This window comes from Castanea sativa, chromosome 4 (genome assembly GCF_040712315.1).
Source record: "Castanea sativa cultivar Marrone di Chiusa Pesio chromosome 4, ASM4071231v1".
Taxonomy (NCBI): Eukaryota; Viridiplantae; Streptophyta; class Magnoliopsida; order Fagales; family Fagaceae; genus Castanea; species Castanea sativa.
The window spans coordinates 5,000,590-5,023,461 of NC_134016.1; the positions used below are offsets into that span (position 1 = coordinate 5,000,590).

The following is a 22,872-nucleotide window of genomic DNA, read 5'->3' on the forward strand; positions in this document are numbered from 1 at the left end:
AAAACACTGTAGCAAAATAATTTTTAAATGTGTGAATAGTGCCGTGAGATCCATTTTTAATGAAATTTTTGCTGAAAAAAGAGGTTTATGGGTCCCGTGTCACGACACCCACAGGAAAGTTGAAACGCACTTCTCCAAAAAAAAAAAAAAAAAAGAAGCCAAAAACGTGAGACGCTAGACGCAACAATTTTCATCAGTACCCAAACAGGTACTTAATATTAAGCACTTAGGTTACATTGAACCTAATGTAGAGTTTATATACTAGAGAATATTTGACAAACCTTAGGCTAACCATAGACTAACATAAGGTTAATATGTTTGTTCTACAAGTACAAGAGTGTAGAATTGGTTTAGGCCACTTGGGCCATAATGTCTAACAATCCTAATATAATTACTAACGCATTGCAACATTATCACTATATATATGGTAAAGATTTTTGAAGACAGTCCAACAACCTATTTTAGGGTAGTGATTATTATACACACCCTATTACACATATTCTCACACATTTGAAATGTATGTGTATAATGGAGTCTATGTATACTTGTATTCTCCTATATGCTAATTTGAGGTTTACCAATTTTCCTTTTGGAGTTAAATAAATCTCAAGATATGCACAACTTTGATCCAAATGCAATTAGGCCGCCTTAATAGTAGTGGTCCCAATATTTCACTAAACAAAACTCCCAATCTAGAATTAAGTTTAGTTTTGGCTGTATCCTATTTCAAAAGTCCCAATTAAGTTTAGTTTTGGCTGTCCCAATATCGTTGAACAAACACAATCAAAAGAAAGTTGGGCCACTAGAAGTGAAAAGCTGTGTGGAAAAGATTTGACCCACCTATCCAGCGAAAAGAATAAGGAATTTCTATTCTTCTGTTTGGAAAATAAAAGACCTTCTTTATCCACTAGAAGTGGAAAGCTATGTGGAAAAGATTTGACTCGCCTATCCAGCGAAAAGAAGAAGAAGGAATTTCCATTCTTCTATTTGGAAAATAAAAGACCTTCTTTATATATATATATATATATATATGCTACGTTCCTGGCTAATCAGAATAACGAAAACTGTGAGAAAATATTTTGGCCCATATTGAGATGGATTATATAAGTGTACAAGATCTGCATCATTGATCTTTTAATTTAATTTGACTACTCTTTTTTTTTTTTTTTTGCTAGAAAAATTTGACAATTTTTATGCACACTTATTCATATGACAGCATAAGTAGAACAAAATCTCACATTTTCCCAACTTCTTTTTGAGTTGTGGTGGATTGAATGCAATCTTATTTTATTCTATTTTAACAACGACAGCAACAAAAATTTTTAGCGTTTCCTATGATCTTATATTTTGGCGTGTGAAAATTTAGAATGTTTATCAATTTCTCATTCTTCATCTTGCAAGGATTGATTAGTGAAGATGGTAAAAATTAGGCAGACGAATCCGTTCAAACAAGCCTGCCATAGGCGACAGTACTAGAATAATGGGATTTCAAAACATATAAATAGGATGATGGATTAAGGCACCAGACGGAGAGTTCACGATGGATGGTACCACATAGCAGATGATTACATGTTTGACGGAGGATTCCATAGTGGACTGATGATTCTACGGTGGACGGACTCTAGGAACACGGACACCAGATTGACGGACATTAAAGCCACATGGCACCCCCATGGCTTGAGTAAACTCCAAGAAATCCCAAATGGAAATATCGTGCACCCTACAATTAATGGGATCCATATATGGGAAGAATCCCGCAAAATACATACATTTATGAGGATCTTCCCCACAAGGAAAAATCCTCTTGCACAAGAAATAGGAGTCGATTCTACACTGCTATAAAAACCCCACACCCACAAGAAACAAGGTACGCATAATTCATCCAAGCTCTGACACTCTAGAGTTGTGAAAATTCTCTGACTTGACTTTCGGAGGGTATTTGGCCGATACCACACCGATACGCTTCGTAGGGTCTTCTTCTTCTCTTTGTGTGTGTAGGTCTTGTCTAGGGCATGTGAGGACCGTGTAGCTTACTGATGATTTTCAACATCATCAGTTGGCGCCATCTGTGGGAACTAGGTAAGCCATATTACTGCTTCTCGGAAAAAAAAAAAGTTGCATGGTGCTTACTCGCTCGATGGCAACCGCCACTAACAACCAAGGATACAAGCCACATACCACGGCCCTTGAGAGACAGGTTCAGACTCTTGCCACAGCTGTTGAACACCTTACCAAGTAAAACCATGACTTAGAAGAGCAACTGTGCCAAAGGGACGCTGAGCCCTGAAATCAAGAGGAGAAGCAAGAGGGCGACAGCCTTCAGCATGCTAACGGTAGGCAGAATAAGGAAGGGCCTGAAGGCAGCAATGCCATGAGTAGACCGACAGCAATAGATATCGCACCACCAAACCTGGTCACAGATATGTAGATGATGAGGGAACAAATGGACCTGATGATGAACGCCCTCAGACGACAGGTATCAAGCGATCTTAATGAACTGGTGCACTGGACGAATTCACCCTTCACTGCACCCGTTACTTCATTCCCTCTCCCGTTGAAGTTTCGTATGTCGCAAGTAGAAGCCTACAACGAGTCAAGGGATCCTTTGGACCACCTAGAGATGTTCAAGACCCTAATGCACCTGTAAGGCATAGCAGACGAGATCATGCTCCAGGCCTTTCCCACTACATTAAGAGGTTCTGCAAGAGTATGGTTTAGCAGGTTAATGCCAAACTCTATCAGTACCTTTAAGAAGTTGACCGTCCAGTTTGCCTCGCACTTTATCAGGGGACATAGGTACAAGAAGTCAACTGCATGCCTGATGAATATCAAGCAATAGGAGGATGAGACACAAAGATATTACATCACTCGCTTCAACAAGGAGGTCCTCTCGATCAATGAAGCTGACAACAAATACTAGTGACTGTGTTCACCAATGGGCTACAGAAGGGAAAGTTTTTGTTTTCCTTATACAGGAATGACCTGAAAACCATGTCAGATGTACTTTACAGGGCTACCAAATACATGAACGTAGAAGATGCATTGCTTGCCCGAGAAGAAAAGCCCAGGAAAAGAGAAAGACAAGAAGAAACAAGACAAGATAGGGGACAAAAGGTGACAAGGACAGGAGATAGACGTGAGGATAGACGCTCCAAACCCCCTATTGGAAGATTCGCGAATTTCACCCCACTAAATGTCTCAATCGATCAAGTACTGATGTAGATCAAGGATGAAGGATCCCTAATGTTTCCTAGCAAGCTAAAAGGTGACCCCAACAAAAGGTCCAGAGACAAGTACTGCCGCTTCCATCGAGATCATGGCCACGATACGTCCGTCTGCTACGATTTGAAGCAGTAGATAGAAGCCCTAAACAAACAAGGAAAATTGCAGAGGTTCGTCAGCAAAGAGTGGACAGGCCAACCACAAGAGCAAGGCCCCCGAAGGGAAAATGAACGTCCCAAACAACCCATAGGAGACATAAGGATGATTGTAGAGGGCACCACAACTTCCTATTCGACTAGGAAGGCACACAAGACCTACCTCTAGATGGTTCAGAACGTCCAGCTAACGGGTTTGGTCCTAAAGATGGCGTGCATCAATAACCCTGTAATAGGGTTCACAGAGAAGGACGTTCAACGTCTCCATCATCCACACAATGATGCGCTTGTAGCAAGCATACGGATTGGGGACTACAACACTTAAAGGGTCTTGGTGGACAACGGGAACTCCGCCGATATACTCTACTACCCAGCCTTCTAGTAAATAAGGATTGGGAGAGAACGGTTGATCCCAACTAACGAACTGCTCGTTGGATTCGGAGGAACAAAAGTGTACCCACTCAGCGCGATCATTTTATCTGTAATTGTCGGTGACTATCCTCAACAGGTCACCAAGGATGTCACATTCCTGGTTGTGGACTATTCATCCACTTACAACGCCATCTTAGGCTGCCCTACCCTTAATTCGTGGAAGGTCGTAACCTCTATTTACCACTTGATGGTCAAGTTCCCCATCGAATACAGAGTAGTAGAAGTACGAGGAGATCAAATAGTTGCGCACGAGTGCTACATCATCATGCTCGAGATGGATGACTATTTACGAACAATGTGCATAGAAGAACAGCAAACGGTGGCAGAACCAGTAAAAGGGTTGGAAGAGATACACCTTGATGACTCTAAGCTCGAGCGAATGACAAGAATAGGCACTCTTGCTAGCCTGCCAGTCTGTCAAGCCCTAATATCATTTCTAAAAGAAAACCAGGACGTCTTCTCCTAGAGCCACGAAGACATGCCCGGAATCAATCCTTCAATCATAGTCCACAAGCTGAATGTATCGCCCTCTTTCTCTCCCATCTACTAGAAGAAGCGGGTATTCGCTCAAGAATAAGACCAAGCCATAGCAGAAGAGGTTCGCCAGTTGCAAGAAGCAAAATTTATATAAAAAGTATACTACCCCGACTGGCTAGCCAACATGGTGATGGTTAAAAAGGCCAACGGGAAGTGGAGAATGTGCATAGATTTCACGGACTTGAACAGGGCATGCCCCAAGGATAGCTACCCACTTCCCCGAATTGATATCTTGGTGGATTCAACGACAAGACACTAGTTGCTGAGTTTCATGGATGCATTTTCTTGTTATAACCAAATTAAGTTAGATGAAGCTGACCAAGAGAAGACTTCTTTTGTCACAAGCTAAGGTCTTTTCTGCTATAGAGTAATGCCATTTGGACTTAAGAACATGGGTGCCACATACTAGAGGTTGATGAATGGGATGTTTGCACATCAAATTGGGAGGAAGGTCCAAGTCTACGTCGATGACATGTTAGTAAAGAGCCTACAAGAAAGCGACCATCTGGACAACCTCAAGGAAATCTTTGATACACGTCGTTCGTACAACATGAAATTAAATCCGAACAAATGTGCATTTAGGGTGACGGCTGGAAAATTCCTAAGGTTTATGTTATTCCAAAGGGGTATTGAGGTTAACCCAGACAAGATACAGGCCATAATGAAGATAACGCCGCTAAAGAATGTTAAGGAAGTACAAAGCCTCAACGGCAAAGTGGCTACACTAAATAGATTCGTCTCAAGGGCAATGGACAAGTGCCTGTCTTTCTTTTGCACGTTGAAGAAGTTGTTTGAGTGAATGGCTAAATGTCAGCAAGCGCTTGAGGACTTGAAAGCATACCTCTTCTTCCCATCGCTGTTAAGTCCCTTCAAGCCAAGGGAGGAATTATTCCTCTATCTGGCCGTCTCCCTAGCAACTGTCAACGTAGCCATAGTCAGGGAGGGAGACAGGGTGCAGAAGCCCATATACTACACTAGCCGAGTGCTCCGAGGCGCAGAAGAGAGGTACCCCCTATGGAAAAACTCGCCTTTGCATTGGTAACTGCAACACGTAAGCTCAAACCGTACTTCCAGGCTCACACCACTGTCATCTTAACAAACAAACCCTTGTAGAGAGCAATAAGCAGCCCTAAGGCAGCTGGACGGATGGCATTATGGGTGATTGAGTTGAGTGAGTTTAACATACAATATCACCCTCGAATGGCCATAAAGGGGTAATTCATTGCTAACTTCATCGCGGAATTCACCACCTTGGAGGACCAGGGGGTAGGAGCACATCCGTAATGGAGCATCCACACAAATGGATCGCCCAATAAACAGGTAGGCGAGGCTGGAATAGTGCTTCATTCTCCAGAAGGCGACAAGATCTAGTGCATGATCTAACTTGACTTTCCTATGACCAATAAAGAGGTGGAGTACGAAGCCTTAATAGCAGGGATAGACCTAGCCAAAGCAACAGAAGCTACGAATATGGTCATGTATTGCGACTCTCAGGTGGTAATAAGCCAAGTAACTGGCAAGTACGAATGCAAAGGTAAACGAATGAAGAAGTACATAGAGCAAGTGAAGTATCAGACGAACGACCTCCAAGCAAAGTTTTTTCAAATCCCATGGGAAGAGAATGAGCAAGTTGACTGCCTCGCCAAGGCTGCATCAGCAGAACACACGCTTATCCCTCACCAGGTATTATCCTTTGTTCAAAGCTCACAATTAATAGACGGCGTTAGTGTGCAGGAAATAGGTTCCAAAACTAACTGGACCACACCCATAACCTCCTACTTAAAAGACGATGTGCTATTGGATGGTAAGGAGGCTGTTAGGAAGCTAAAGGTACAGGCAACGCGGTTCGTACTAATAAAAGGCATCTTATATAAACGAGGCGTCTCCCATCCGTACTTGAGGTGTCTCAACTCCGAAGAGGTGGATTATGTCATGAGAGAAGTCCACGAAGGAGTGTGCGGGAACCATTCAGGATCACAATCCTTAGTGCACAAGCTGATTAGGGTAGGATACTATTGGCCCACCTTACCGAAGGATGCCCAAGTGTACATCAAAACTTGTGACAAGTGTTAAAGATTTGTCAACCTCAACAGGTAACCAATGGAGGAGCTCACCCCAATGACAGCCCCCTGACCTTTTGTTCAATGGAAGTTGGATATCATGGGATAGTTCCCAACAGCAGTCAGGCAACTGAAATTCCTAGTAGTCAGTATAGACTACTTCACTAAATGGGTGGAGGCTAAAGCCCTAGCCACCATCACGGAGAAGAATGTACAAAGCTTTGTATGGAAGAATATTAATTGCATGTACGGTATATGTCATGCCCCAACCCCGTGTGCATGATATTGTCCTCTTTGGGCTGCCCGAAGGCTCTCTTAGTCCCTCAAGGTTTTGTTCTTCCCCAGGTTGCGCTGGGGAAAAGGCCTCATACACAACAAGGGTGGGCATTCCTTATAAGCACATCCCTTTGTGCTTCCCTAGGCAATGTGGGATTCCGTGAAATGCAAGACCCCCTTTTGGGTCACTACAATGAATCCCTTTGCCTTGAGTAAACTCCAAGGAATCCCAAATGAAAATATCATGCACCCTACAATTAATGGGATCCCTATATAGGAAGAATCCCGCAAAATACGTACAGATCTTCCCCATAAGGAAAAATCCTCTTGCACAAGAAATAGGAGTCGGTTCTACACTACTATAAAACCCCAAACCCTTTGAAAACAAGGTATGTATAATTCATCCTAGCTCTGGCACTCTAGAGTTGTGAAAATTCTCTGACTTGACCTTCGGAAGGTATTTGGTTGATACCACACAAGTATTCTTCATAGGGTCTTCTTCTTCTCTTTGTGTTGTGCAAGCCTTATCTAGGGGATGTGAGTACCATGTAGCTTACTGATGATTTTCAACATTATCAATTAGCATCACCATGTCAACAATCCAGCTAATGCTCCAGCCTCCACCATGCCCAACTCAAATGAACAATAAGGAAGCCTCAACCCTGCAGCTTTGGGTCTTCTACATCTCTCTGCTAATTACATCTCTTGGCTCAGGTGGCATTAGGCCATGTGTTGTTACCTTTGCTGCAGACCAATTTGACATGACCAAATCTAGTGTAGTAGCTAGAAGTTGGAATTTGTTCAATTGGTACTACTTTAGCATGGGAATGGCAACAATAACTACCCTAACTTCTATGGTTTACATCCAAGATAATGTGGGTTAGGGCTGGGGTCTTGGAGTTCCAACTATAGTCATGGCCTTGTCAATTATAGCATTTTTGGTAGGTTCACATCTTTATAATAGAATCAAGCCTGCGGGTAGTCCCGTTTTTAGATTGGCTCAAGTAATTGTTGCAACAGTGAAGAAAAGGAAAGAAGTAGTACCAGAAGACCTTGCTCACTTGTATGAAAATAGAGAGCTCGATGCTGCTATTTCTTTGCATGGAAGGCTTCTCCACACAAATCAATTCAAGTAAGTAATTTAAAACATTCTTTAAGTATAATGTAGAATGTCATTGCAAATGCAAAAGATTAAGTGAAGCACATATAATTTGGGATACACACTTCACATATGCTCATTGCTAATATCGTGTGTTCAATAAGTACAACTGTTAGTGAATATGATTCACTTTGCTTGTTCTAAATAAATGCCACCCAACATGTGGAATTTTTAACTGTTTAAATGGGAGGTAGAGTAGAGATAAGTTTCAACTTAGGATCACTTGCTTTGATACCAAGATAAAATTACCTGTCGTCCAAAAATTCTAAGATGTTAGAAAATGTGGGATTTAATTAATTAACCATTATTCTAGCAAGTATTTATTGAATGGTTTAGCTGAGTCTTGTGTATATGATTGCAGGTGGTTTGATAAAGCTGCAATATTAACAAATGGCAATGCAACAGATTCAAAGCCACCAATTTTATGGAGGCTTGCCACTGTACATCGAGTTGAGGAATTAAAATGCATTATCCGAATGTTTCCTATATGGGCAACTGGAATTTTACTTTTTGCCTCATCTTCTCATCTATTTAGCTTCACCATTCAACAAGCTTGCACTATGAATCGTCACCTGTCACACTCCTTTCAAATTCCTCCAGCCTCTTTTTCTATCTTTAGCAACATAACCATGCTCATTGGCCTTGTTCTGTATGAATGTCTCTTTGTACCCTTTGCTTGTCGATTCACAGGAAATCCATCAGGCATCACATGCCTACAAAGAATGTGTTAGGTTCTAAGATATTAGGAACTAAATATATTATAACTTCAATTTGTAATGTGTTGGCAAACAATGATCAAAACTTAGAGTCTACATTTAGGCAGCTCAAAGTGTGTTTAATTGTAAAGTTGGAATCAAGTGATTGCAGGATTTATTGGTCTAAATCTGCAAGGCTCGATCGATCGAAAATTAGGCTCGATCGATTGAACCTCGTGAAGATTAGTTTTTGGCAGAATTTTCCAACTTAGCCTAAGCTCGGTTTGACGTGTAGGGTTTTATGTTTTATGTCTCATATAAATAGAAAAACTCTAGCTACGTTTTAGATGTCTTTGATGTGTTGTGTGTTGAATCTCTTGTGAGATCTAGAGGTGTTTACCTTTGTACACACTTAGGGTTATCAAGATCAAGATTTATGTAAAGAGCTTGGTGATCGTTTCAGTTGCTGCTTAAATAACGTAAAGAAAGTCACAAGTAGGAGAACTTGTGGTTGTTGTGGATATGTTCGACATGGTTTTTGGGTCATTTTTGTATAAGGAAAACAAAAGCTTCCCATTTCGTAACCCATTGGTAAATGCAGCCACGAGTATCTTGTTATCCACTTCATCAATCAAGAGGGCCTCCATGTTAAAGCGGGTAATGTAAGATCTCAGCGTCTCATCCTCTCATTGCTTGATGTTCATTAGACATGCAGTGGACTTCTTATACCTGTGCCCCCCGATAAAGTGCGAGGCAAACTGTGTGCTCAACTCCTTAAAGGTACAGATGGAGTTTGGCGTCAACCTACTGAACCCATATCCTTGCAGGTCCCTTCAGCGTAGTTGGAAAGGCCCGGCACATGATCTCATCCACCACGCCTTGCAAGTGCATCAAGGTTTTGAAAGACTCTAGGTGATCTAAGGGATCCTTAGATCTATCATAGGCCTCTACCTGCAGCATGCGAAACTTCGGCGAAAGGGGGAACGAAGTGACGGATGCAATGAAGGGTGAATCCATTCGATGGACCAATTCTTTAAGGTCGCTTGACACCCGTCCTTTGAAAGCGTTCATCATGAGTCCATCCATTTCTTCATCATCTGCATCTATGCAACCATGTATGGTGGAGCCATCTCTGCGGCAAATGGACGGCTTGTATCTTGTTGCTTCGGTCTGCTTGGGGTGTTGCTACCTTCCGACCCTTCTTGGTCCCTTCTCTCAATGCTAGCACCTTCTTGGTCATCCTCCTAAGTGTTAAGCCCTGTGTTTTTATGGCACAGTTGTTTCTCTAGGTCATGGTTTTGCTTGGTGAGGCGTTCCACGACCGCAGCGAGAGTCTGAACTTGTCTCTCAATGGCGGTGGTACATCATTCGTCTTCTTGGTTATTGTTGGTGGTAGTCATCGAGCAAGTGAGTACCATACAACTCTTTGTCTAGGAAGTGGTAGTATGGCTTCTATTATGGCTGTTTCTATCCCCACATACGGCGCTAGCTAATGATGCCAAAAATCGTTAGTAAGTCGCATAGCCCTCACGTGCTCTAGAAGAAACCTACATAACAAAGAAGAAGAAGACCTTACAAAAAGTACCGGTATGGTACTTGCCAAATACCTTTCGAAGGTTAAGTTAGAGAACTTTCACGACCCTAGAGTGCTAGAGCTAGGGTAAATTATGTGTACCTTGGTTTGTGAGGGCTTTGGGGTTTTTATAGTAGCGTAGAGCTGACATTCGTTTCTTGGTGGAGAGGGTCTTTCCTTGTAGGGAAGATCCTCATAACTACGTGTATCTAGCAGGATCCTTTCCTTATAAAGATTTCCTTGACTATGGTTAATTGTGGGATGCAAGACATTTCCTTGTACAGATATTCATGGAGGTCAAGCAAGGACACGCTGGACCTATCATGCTCTTTATTCCCATTGGCCTCTCTTTTCCCGTCGATCTCTTGTTCCATTTGAGGATTCTCGTCGTCTCATGTAGATGCTGTCAGGTATTGAGGTGAGGTTGTCGGCCTATGGCACTGTCACTTTCGTACTTCTTCTCATGTATATGAAGCTGATGGGCTCAATGGAGTCATCAGCTTCTTTGTATATAACGAGTTTACTTCTTCCTTTAAACACCCTTGTCACCCTTGCTTGAAAAGGACTTGCCCCAAGTCCACATGGTCTTCTTGATCTTCATAGTAAGGAGAAAGATCAGAAACGTTGAAGGTTGCTGAAACACTATAATCTCCAAGCAGATCAATCTTGTAAGCATTCTCACCAATCCGTTGCAATACTTTAAAAGGTTCATCAGCTCTAGGTTTCAACTTAGAAGATCTTTTGGAGAGAAATATTTCCTTCCTAAGATGAATCCAAACCAAGTCACCTTTCTTGAAAACGGCTGGTTTTCGATGCTTATTTTCTTGCTTGCAGTACTTCTCATTCTGCTTCCTAATCTTATTTTGGACATGTTCACGCAATTTCTTTATTGCCTCCACCCTTTCTTTAACATCAACACTGAAATTCTTGGTAACAGAAAGTGGTGTCAATTCAAGTAGTCTAGTAGGATTAAGACCATAAACTACTTCAAAAGGACTATGACTAGTAGTTTGGCAGTGGATCGATTATAAGTAAACTCGGCTTGGGCCAAAAGAAGATCCCATTGTCTAATGTATTTCCCCACAAAACTTCTTAAAAGATTTCCCAAACTTCAATTCACCACTTCAGTTTGTCCATCTGTTTGTGGATGGTAAGAAGAGCTGAATTGCAATGCAGTCCTAAGCTTCCTTCAACGAGTATGCCAAAAATGACCGACAAACTTTGAATCATGATCAGAAGTGATAGTTTTTGGAACACCATGAAACTTGACTATTTTCCTGAAATACAAATCAACAATAGAAGATGCATCTATAGTTTTGTTAGAAGGAACAAAATGAGTCATTTTTGAAAATTGATCAACCACCACCATGATAGAATCCTTGTTTCTTTGAGTTCGAGGCAAATCCAAAACAAAGTTTAAGCTAACATCTTCCCATGGAGCCTTGGAAATTGGTAATGGTGTGTATACCATGGTGTTCTAGCTGTGACTCTTAGCAATTTGGCAGGTTCTACAGATTCGTACAAAAGACATAACATCATGAGTCAACTTGGGCCAGTAGGAATTTTCTTAAACAAGAGCCAGAGTTTTGTCTCTTCCAAAGTGTCCAGCAAGACCTTCCCCATGAGCTTCTTGGATAATTGCTCTTCATAAAGAATATTGAGGAATGCACAGTCTGTTGTCTTTGAATAAAAAACCTTCTTGCTTCAAGAAATGATTAATAGAACCCTTGGAACAATCTTTCCACACATTAATAAAGTTTGGATCATCATTATACAACTTCTTAAGAACTTCAAAACCTAACACCCGCACCTCCATAGTGTTTAGCAATGAATGTCTTCTACTCAAGGCATCTGCTACTTGATTTAGCTTTCCAGATTTATGTTTGATAGAAAAAGAATAGGATTGAAGAAATTCAACCCATCTGACATGTCGACTGTTAAGTTTTCGCTGACTATTTGAATACTTTGAAGCTTCATGATTAGAATGAATGAGAAACTCATTTGGAAGGAGATAATGACTCCAATGATCCAAGGCACGAATAATGGCATAGAATTTGTTATCATAAGTAGAATACTTTTTCTTGCATTCATGCAATTCTCACTAAAGAAAGCAATAGGCTTACCCTCTTGGCTAAGCACAACACCAATTCCCACACCTAAAGCGTCACAATCTACTTCAAATAATTTGTTGAAATTTGGAAGCACTAGAATTGGAGCTTCTGTCACCTTCTTCTTGAGCAGTTCAAAACTCTTTTGGGCTTCTTCATTCAACAAAAACTTTCCTCCCTTCAAACATTCAGTAACATGGGCAATAAGACTACTGAAATTCTTGATAAAACGCCGATAAAAGGAAGCAAGCCCATGAAAACTTCTAACATCATGGAGAGACTTTGGCACGGGCCAACTAAGTCTAGCCTCAATTTTTTTTGGATCCATCTTGATTCCATCACCTGAAACAACATAGCCTAAGGACACAAGGCTGTCAGTTAGGAAATGACATTTCTTCGGATTTGCATAAAACTTCTACTATCGAAGAGTTTGAAACACCTCATGAAGATGCTCCATATGTTCCTACTGAGACTTGTTGTACACTAAGATGTCATCAAAATATACAACAAAGTGACCAATGAATGGTTTAAAGATATGATTCATTAAGCGCATAAAAGTACTAGGAGAATTAGAGAGTCCAAAGGGCATCACCATCCACTCATACAGCCCTTCTCTAGTTTTGAAAGTTGTTTTCCATTCATCACCTGGCCTTATTCGAATTTGATGATAATCGCTACGTAGATCAATCTTGGAGAAAACCATAGCTCCATAAAGCTGGTCAAGAAGATCATCAAACCTCGGAATAGAAAAGCGGTATCAAATGGTGATCTTGTTTACTGCTCTACTGTCAATACACATACGCCATGTGTGGTTTAGATTCTTGATTGAATTTGATTTTCTGGGGTTGTCTATTTATGGGTTTTAGATAGTTGGTTTTTTTCATCGATGATATATGAAATTCGATATTGGTTTTCCTATTTTTCTTTCTTTCTTTTGAATTATTATCTTCATTAACAAAAGTTACTATGAAATTCCTGAACTGGGTATCTGTGTCTTTGTTCAAATTCATAAACACCAGAAATTGATTTAATTCAAAATTCTGACAATATTTCTCATGATTTTAAGTTCGATTTCCCCGCAGATATGCTGAAATGGTCTTTATTACATTGAAATTTCCTGAGTTTTTTGTATTGTTTGACTGAAACCTTGTATCAACTAATGATTATATAAAGGAAAATGTTAGAGCTACAAAATTTTTACTGTTAATGTGGTAAGTGATTATTAGTATGTGAAAAAAGTGATGTATGCATAATTTTAAACTTATTTTTATGCATAATTTTAAATTATGAAAACTTGAAACTTAAACATTTGATTGATGATATAGTTATTAATTTTTATTTTTTAGAAATTTTACAAGCATGGAGGATATAAGAAGAAAATACAATCCAATGGTGGATTCGTCAAAATTTACATTAAATAAAAAATATTGAATAAAGTTGTAATTTTAAACTAAATCTGCAACTAAACTTTGTCTTTTAAGCGGCATGTAGGGGATTCCAAAGGACATTCAGAGACATGTGTTCTAAAAGATTACGAAGGGAGTAGTGTTTTAGTCAAACTACTCTACTCTAAGGTCCAATTTCACACGGACATCTGTATCCCTCACGAAAATAACCTACCACAAAAGCCAAAATCTGAAACTTTGGATGGGATTGCCAGTAATTCTTGTCTTGATACTCTTACCATTTTATAATAAAAGATTCCTATTGATATGATTTGCACCATGCATATACATTTTGGACTCCTATTACACCATTTTTATAAATTAAAAAAAAAATTAATGAATTAATATTTTAAAGATCTCACTTCAATTTCACATTCTCAATATTTTTGGTATGCATGTTAAATTTTGTGTGAATCAGATGTTGTTTGCTTTTTAATTTATAAACTTATTTTTTATGCATAAATTTAAAATAAAAAAATTAAAATTAAACAATTTTTGTAAATGAGATATTTATTAATTTGAGATTATCTAGAAATTTGGCAGAACATAAAAAGATGTAAGAAAGAAATATAATTTATTAGTGAATTTGTTAAAATTAACATGTAATAAAAACAATTGAATAATCTAACATTACTTAAAAGATGCTTGAACCCAGCTAAAACCTCTCTCTCTCTCTCTCTCTCTATATATATATATATATATATATATACACATATGAGCAATGATTGTTGCACACATGCTAACACACACTGTATACACACAATACTGTGTAAGAGTTGCTTCCAATACAAATAATACACAAAAGACAAAATCGATTTTCTATGACATGCAGAGGCCAGACCAGTAATTTCAATGAACACAAACTCAATTAGTGCCATTACATGTGACATAAGACATTACATCACAGCAATGGAGTGCATTTGCTATTCAGCAAAAAAAAATGGAGTGCATTTGTTGGTCCCACCTATATATCTTATAGTTTCCTTCTGCACTCAATTGGTCCTAAATCAATTGCCGACCATAATAAATAGCCCTCTTGGAACTTGCATTGGCATGTGAAGGTGTGAAAACCACAGATATGGAGTACTTGGACAAAGAGAACATGGCCAATGTTGATCAGAAGCAAGAAAAGATAGAGGATGAAAAGAAGATCATCATGAGGAAGAAGAAGAAGAAGCTTGGAGGATTCAAAACATTGCCATTCATCTTTGGTATGTTTGCAAACTCTTCTTCTAGTCGTACAACTGTCTTTTCCTATTGTTGTTTTTTGTCTGGGATTGACAATACATATTTTCAAGGAATTCTCACAGCTAGGGAGATCCAAATGAGTTCAAATCTTCTGTCTCACTTTTCCTGTTCCACTCTATATTTCACTGATAAAAACTTGCCACGTGTTCACCTGATTAATTAAATACTATTATTATTGACTTATTAATGCTATCTTTATTAATTAATAGTAGTATTTAATTAATTAGGTGAACACGTGGCTAGTTTTTATTGATGACGTATAGAGTAGAGTAAGAAAAGTGGGATAGAAGATTTGGACTCGATCCAAATAGAGCTTCTTGGTTCTTGTCAAATCAAAACACCATTTTATTCATATGTTTGAGTGTGTGTGTGTATATATATATATATATATATATTATTTTTTTGATAAGTCATATGTTTGAATATCTATGAGCTACTATCTCAATAAATATATATGAGTTAAGTATGAATAATGATTAAATGGCTAAATTTGTTTATTTATTTATTTATCAGTTTTTGGAACAATGGTAACTTCATAATGATATCACCGTAAGTATCAGATCAAATGATCCTAGTATAATTACTATACAACATTGGATTATCACCACATAGGGTAAAGATACTTTTGACTTTTTACATGTGCTAATTTGAGATTTACCACTTTCCCTTTTGGAGTTAAATAAATCTCAAGATATGGACTAACTTTGATCCAAATGCAATTAAGCTGCCTCAGTACTATCCATTAGTAGTGGTCCTAATATTTCACTAAACTAAACTCCCAATCAAGAATTGTGTTTTGTTTTGGCTGTCCCCTGTAGTTGAGCAATCACAATCAAAAGAAAGTAGGACCACTAGAAGTGGAAAAGAAGAACAAGAAGAAGGAATTTCTATTCTTCTATTTGGAAAATAAAAGACTGGCAATATTTTTTTATTTTCTTGGCTGAATGCAATTGAAAACTTTTTTTTTTTTTTTCCCTCTAAGGTCCCTTTCGTTTGGCCCACATTGTTTGAAAATGGAATGCTGTCAGAGTGTTCACGGGTCTGTCTGTCTTTACCTTCTCTACCTGTTCCAAAGTTTAATTAAGCATATGAAAATCATAAAATACCACGTGAGTAAGAGATTTGTTGGGAACTACTTATTTTGTCAAAATTAAAAAAAATTTATTGAAAGTATTATAAATAAAAATAAAAATTACCTAAAATAATATAGTGATATCTATGTGTAATAACATAAAGTGTAGTAAGGCCCATAAACAATAGCAAAAATAAATTAAATAGCATAAACGATGTAACATTTTTCAATCTCCTTGTCTTGAGTTGTGGAGAGTCATGGTGGGTCTAAATAAATATATATTTTTATTTTATTTCTTTATATTCTGACCTATGGTGGGGTTGATACCTTTTTTATGTTGGAAAAATGGTGGGTTGATTCTTACCTTATTGTAAAAATATTGTGAGATATTTTTGGGACAATAGATGAACTTGTACCAGACAGCAAGTCAGCAACTTCTGCATGAGCTAGATTAACCACAATAATGGAATTTCCTCTCCCTTCAATAAGAGAAGGTTTAGAGTTTAAAAATCCTGACAAGGAAGATATTTTTGGTAAGGGCTAACGGAAGTGAGTACTGAGATGATAATAAATGTGATTGATATCACTATTATTAAATGAATACTCAAATTACATTTTTTTTTTTTTTTAATGATTGGTAGTGATGATGTAGGTAAGATTTATATAGAAAAATTTGTTGTAATCCTAACATCACTCTTAGAATAGATTATAATCATTTATCCTGAAGGCTTGAAAGCTTTGTGCCACAATACATATTGACACATAAGTATGCCTAAATTTCTCATGCTATTTTAATGATAATTATAAATTCATGAGCCAACTACACTAATCATTGCCCCCTCTATTTCTCACCAAACGAAATATGCGACAAATTTGCAACAACTGGTTTCCATTCCAACGTGATAACGTACCTAACACATGAATATTCAAATTACAGTTTTTTTTTTTTTTTTGAATGATTGGTAGTGATGATGTAGGTAAGATTTATATAGAAAAATTTGTTGTAATCCTAACATCACTCTTCGAATAAATTATTATCACTTATCTTGAAGGCTTGAAAGCTTTGTGCCACAATACATATTGACACATAAGTATGCCTAAATTTCTCATGCTATTTTAATGATAATTATAAATTCATAAGCCAACTACACTAATTATTGCCCCCTCTGTTTCTCACCAAACAAAATATGCGACAAATTTGCAGCAATTGGTTTCCATTCCAACATGATAACGTACCTAACACATGAATATTCAAATTACAGTTTTTTTTTTAATGATTGGTAGTGATGATGTAGGTAAGACTTATATAGAAAAATTTGTTGTAATCCTAACATCACTCTTAGAATAAATTATTATCACTTATCTTGAAGGCTTGAAAACTTTGCGCCACAATACATATTGACACATAAGTATGCCTAATTTCTCATGCTATTTTAATGATAATTATAAATTCATGAGCCAAGTACACTAACTATTGCCCCCTCTGTTTCCCAGCAAATGAAATATGCGACAGATTTGCAGCAACTGGTTTCCATTCCAACATGATAACGTACCTAACACAAGAGCTTAACATGCCGCTGGTACAAGCCTCCAACACACTCACCAACTTCAGTGGAACTGCCAATTTCACACCATTAATTGGTGCTTTAATTGCCGACTCCTTTGCAGGGCGGTTTTGGACCATCATGGCTGGTTCTATAATCTATGAAATGGTAAAAATAACAATACCATGCTTTACAGATCTAAAGTTTACTATTTATAGAATCCCCTTTCACTGATAAATTAAGAAGGAAAGCTATAATTTAACTATTCATTAATGTTGTAAAAACACTAGTTTAACTAAAGGCACGTGATTTTTTCTATTTATTATGATGAGTTCATTCTGCTTTCATTCCTTAGCTAATCAGAATAATGAAAACTGTGAGAAAATATTTTGGCCCAGAATGAGATAAATTATATTAGTGTACAAGATCTGCATCATTATTCTCTTATTTCTACATTTGACTATTTTTATGCAAACTCTTGTTCATATGAGAAAGTCTATGGTATAACAAAATTTCACAATATTTTTACGATAACATTCTTTTGAGTTGTGGTGAGTCTGAGTGTAATCTTATTTTATTTTATTTCATTATGACTAGTGATGAGATTGAGACTTCAGCTTATTGTGAAAATGTATGAAATTTTGTAGCGGCCATATAGGAATCCATTCACATAGTTAAAATTTTCCACATAATCTATATCATTTAAACCACTACTAAATCAATCTATTATATATATTCTAGGATTTGAGCCGGCAAAGGCAGGATTTGAATTTAGGAAGAAAATTTTATATACACATATCTACACACACTCGAATGTAGTATATCAAATGCTTTTTCAATGTAATAAAATATACTAATATATATATATATATATATATATATATATATATATATATATATATATATCTTTAAAGAACAATTTGCATGAACACATTTTTTTTCTAATTATTTTTCAAATTCAAAATGTCACCTATTGTGATAAAAATACATATAGCTTATCCAGACTAATCTATTAAATGAAATTTCACTAATTTATTGTTGTAGATAGAATAAGTACAACTTACGTAAATTTATATTATTATGTAATTATCCCAATATTTTATTGATTACTACACAATTTCTTATGATGGAGAATACATTATTACATAAAAAATTACTGCATTGTATAAACAAGGAATATTTTCCTTCTGTTATTTGCATTAATTGTAACATATAAAAGAGATAATAGTGTGTTGATTATAAGTCTAAAAATATAAATATATCAACAAAAAATAAATAAAAACCAATCAAGTTGTAACTGGGAGGGGACAAACATTGTAAATTGAGAATTATGTTTGAAATTTTTGGGGAGGTAGGGTGCAATATAACTAGTTGTTATAGTCAATTTAGCACTCAAATGCCAAGGTCCTTAATAATAATACCATATGTTGATGAGTACTGCAGAAAAATTCTCAACTATCATCACCTGGGGAGCTCATGCCTATAAGCAATGTCACTTGCGTTTGTACATTTTTGAAAAAACAACAACATTTGTTAGTGTTTCTTATGAGCATATATTTAGCTTGTGAAAATTTAGGATGTTTATCAATTTTTCATTCTTCACCTTGCAGGGATTGATTAGCATCACCATTTCAGCAGTTCTACCAACACTCCGCCCTCCACTATGCCCAACTCAAGTGAACTGCAAGGAAGCCTCAGGCTTGCAGCTTTGGGCGCTTTACATCTCTCTACTGCTTTCATCTCTTGGCTCAGGGCATTAGGCCTTGTGTTGTTACCTTTGCTGCAGACCAATTTGACATGACCAAATCAAGTGTAGCAGCTAGAAGTTGGAATTTGTTCAATTGGTACTATTTTAGCATGGGAATGGCAACACTAATTGCCCTGACTTTTGTGGTTTACATCCAAGATAATGTAGGTTGGGGCTGGGGTCCTGGAGTTCCAACCATAGCCATGACCTTGTCAATTATAGCTTTTTTGGTGGGTTCACTTCTTTACAATAGAATCAAACCTGCGGGTAGTCCCTTGGTTAGATTGACCCAAGTAATTGTTGCAGCTGTGATGAAAAGGAAAGAAGTAGTACCAGAAAACCCTGCTTTCTTATATGAAAATAGAGAGCTCGATGCTGCTATTTCTTTGAATGGAAGGCTTGTACACACAAATCAATTCAAGTAAGAAATATAAAACATCCTTTACAGATAATGTAAAATGTCATTGCAGTTGCAAATCACGTTTTGAGAGCTACTTCGTCTGATAGTGACTAACCTATTTCATTTCTTTAAGATGCCTTAAAAATAATTTGGGCATTAGCCATATATCCTTCATAAATGATCATTACCAATATCTTGTCCAGTAAGTACACAAATGTTACTGAAGACAACTGTCTTCTCTTCCTCTAAATAAATGAGGCCCAATATGCGGGATTCTTAATCATTTAAATGGGAGGTAGAACAGATACAAGTTTGAACTTAAGATCACCTACTTTGATAGCTTGATAAATTTATCCCAAAAGTTTAAGTTGTTAAGAAATGTTGAATTCAATTACTCCACCATTATTCTAACATGTATAATTTGAATGCTTAAATTGCTTCTTGTGTATATGATTGCAGGTGGTTTGATAAAGCTGCTATCGTAACAAATAGTCATGCAGCAGATTCAAAGCAACCAAATTTATGGAAGCTTGCCACTGTACATCGAGTCGAGGAATTAAAATGCATTATTCGAATGCTTCCTATATGGGCAGCCGGAATTGCTCTTATTGCCTCATCTTCACACCTGCATATCTTCACCATTCTACAAGCTCGTACTATGGAACGTCACCTGTCTCACTCCTTCCAAATTCCACCAACCTCGATGTCTATCTTTGGCAACATAACCATGCTCGTTGGCCTTGTTCTATATGAACGTCTATTTGTACCCTTTGCTCGTCGATTCACTGGAAATCCATCAGGAATCACATGCCTACAAAGAATGGGTGTAGGCTTTGTGGTTAACATTCTTGCCACAGTTGTTGCATCATTAGTTGAAATCAAGAGAAAAGCAGTGGCTACTGATCACAACTTATTGGATGATCCAAAAGCAATTATTCCTATTAGTATTTTTTGGTTGGTACCTCAGTTTTGCCTAAATGGGGTAGTTGAAGTTTTCATGTCTGTGGGGCACTTGGAATTTCTTTATGATCAATCACCCGAAAGCATGAGAAGCACTGCTGCAGCACTCTATTGGATAGCAATATCAATGGGAAACTATATGGGCACACTAATGGTATCACTAGTTCATAAGTATTCTGGCAAGAAAAGCAACTGGCTTCCTGATAGGAACCTTAATAGGGGAAGATTAGAATACTACTACTGGCTTGTTAGTGGCATCCAAGTAATAAATCTCTTATATTATGTGATATGTAGTTGGCTTTATACTTATAAGCCATTGGAAGAGGTTAGTGAAATTTGCAAGGAGGAAGATAAAGAAGTACTAGTTGGAGATAAAATACCATCTTTGATTTTAGATAGTAGGAATGCCCATAGAGAGGTGGAGCTTGGAAGAAATGAGACTGCTTAGGATTGTTGATAATGACTATGAACTAGTGTACCGTAAATAGGGGTTTTTTTCCTGTATTATGATCCTGCAGTTTGAGTGAAATAAGCACACAAGTTTCCACTTTCAACCCAGTAATTATACCGTGCAATCCAACTTCATTAGAACTCCAAAATCCAGTTAAGTAATTTATGTTGGAATAGCAGAAGTTTTAATACTACTTTGTTGGCTTTGCAAAGCCTTAATAGGGAGAAAAACAAACTAAACACTCATAATATAGAGGGTGTTAAGGACATATTTTGTGTAGTTGGCTAATCCTTTGACAAAACGTACTTTACTTATATTTGGGTAGATCTAGGATGTGTTTAATACTTCAAAGAACATGTTGTTCAAGTCTAGTATTAAAGCCATGAAGATTGGACCAAGAAAAAAGTGAAGAAAAAGTGTTCACTAAAGTTGGACAGATAGCTGGACACCTGTTGGACACTTGCGGATAGCTGTTCGACAGCTACTCGACACCTTTATTTATTGAGGTTTAATGAAGCTCGACAGTTTCTCGATCGATTGAGGTATCAATCGAGGTTACGAGAATTCAGATTTCCAGATCTGATTTTCGGCTCAAGTTTATGTATTTGTGTAGGGTTTCTTTTCTCAAAACCTTAGACATATATAAGGCTTATTTTAGAGGCCTTCACATAAGAGAATACAAGGAGAACATATGCAAAAGGTAATAAAAGTCTTATTCTCTCAGAAAGAAGCTATTGCGTCTTTGCGCCTTAGGGTTTTGTAACCAAGTGTTTCTTGATCTTCATTGTTGATGAAGTGAAAAACTTTGCAGCCAACATTCTTCTCTCTTAAGTTGGTGAGTAAGTCACGTACTGGGATTCGTGCAAAAGAGTTAGTCACGTATTGGGATCCGTGCATCAAAGGGTGGCGTTTATATATTGAAGAGTTCAGAGATTCTGAAGCGGTAGAAGGTTTTTGCTGTAAGTTTATCTACGGGAATGGTAGAGTCTAGGGACAAAGGTTTTGTTCTAGATCTGAAACTTCTCTTTACTATAGTGAATAGCTTTTCGGGGAGGTTTTCCCCCAGGTTTTTTACTGTGAAACTGGTTGGTTTCATTGGTTTTTCTAGGTCATCATATCTTGTCTTATTTATTTTTCCGCTACACTTAGTTTGGACATGATATTAATGTTTGTTTGTTTGTTTTAACAAGTTTTATGCATAATAAATCTAATTAACAACTTGGATTTAAAACTTGTTAATTTTATCAATTGGGGCCTAAATTTCCCAACAGAGGGGAATGAATATTTTATTAGACACAACTTCAAAATCACAAACAAAGAGAAATCAATTTTTTAGCAATTACAAAAGTCTCAACAACAAAGGCTATGGCCTTGTACAACTCCTACAAATATGGCTAAAACCTTTTACAAAGCTCTCACAAATAAAGCTACAATCTTTTACAAAAGTGTTGGGTTATAGATTGACCCCAGTTAATTAATTCAATTACCCAAATTGATTAATTAGGTCAAATTACTTGCAAATTGTGGAGACACCAACAAATTACCAAATAAACTAATAAGCAGCAGAAATTAAATAGACACGGTCATTTTTTGACAAATGGAGAAAACCTCTCACAAGGTAAAAACCCTACTGGATGATTTTCAAGTTACCACTCTTAAAAATCCACTAATCAACAATCAAACGGTTACAAGTATGAGAAATCTTACCACTACTCTAGCCTATTCCAAAATACCAACCTACAATTGAACCTTTGCTCTAATACCTAATTGGATTTGATCTTGTAGTAG

The 22,872-nt window shown here is 37.4% G+C and overlaps 2 pseudogenes; both read left to right on the top strand.

Moving 5' to 3' along the window:
* Window positions 1-5,741: 5,741 nt before the first annotated feature.
* On the top strand, window positions 5,742-8,572 carry LOC142632345 (protein NRT1/ PTR FAMILY 3.1-like; annotated as a pseudogene).
* A 6,068-nt stretch (window positions 8,573-14,640) lies between these two features.
* On the top strand, window positions 14,641-21,274 carry LOC142631231 (protein NRT1/ PTR FAMILY 3.1-like; annotated as a pseudogene).
* The last annotated feature ends 1,598 nt before the right edge of the window (window positions 21,275-22,872 follow it).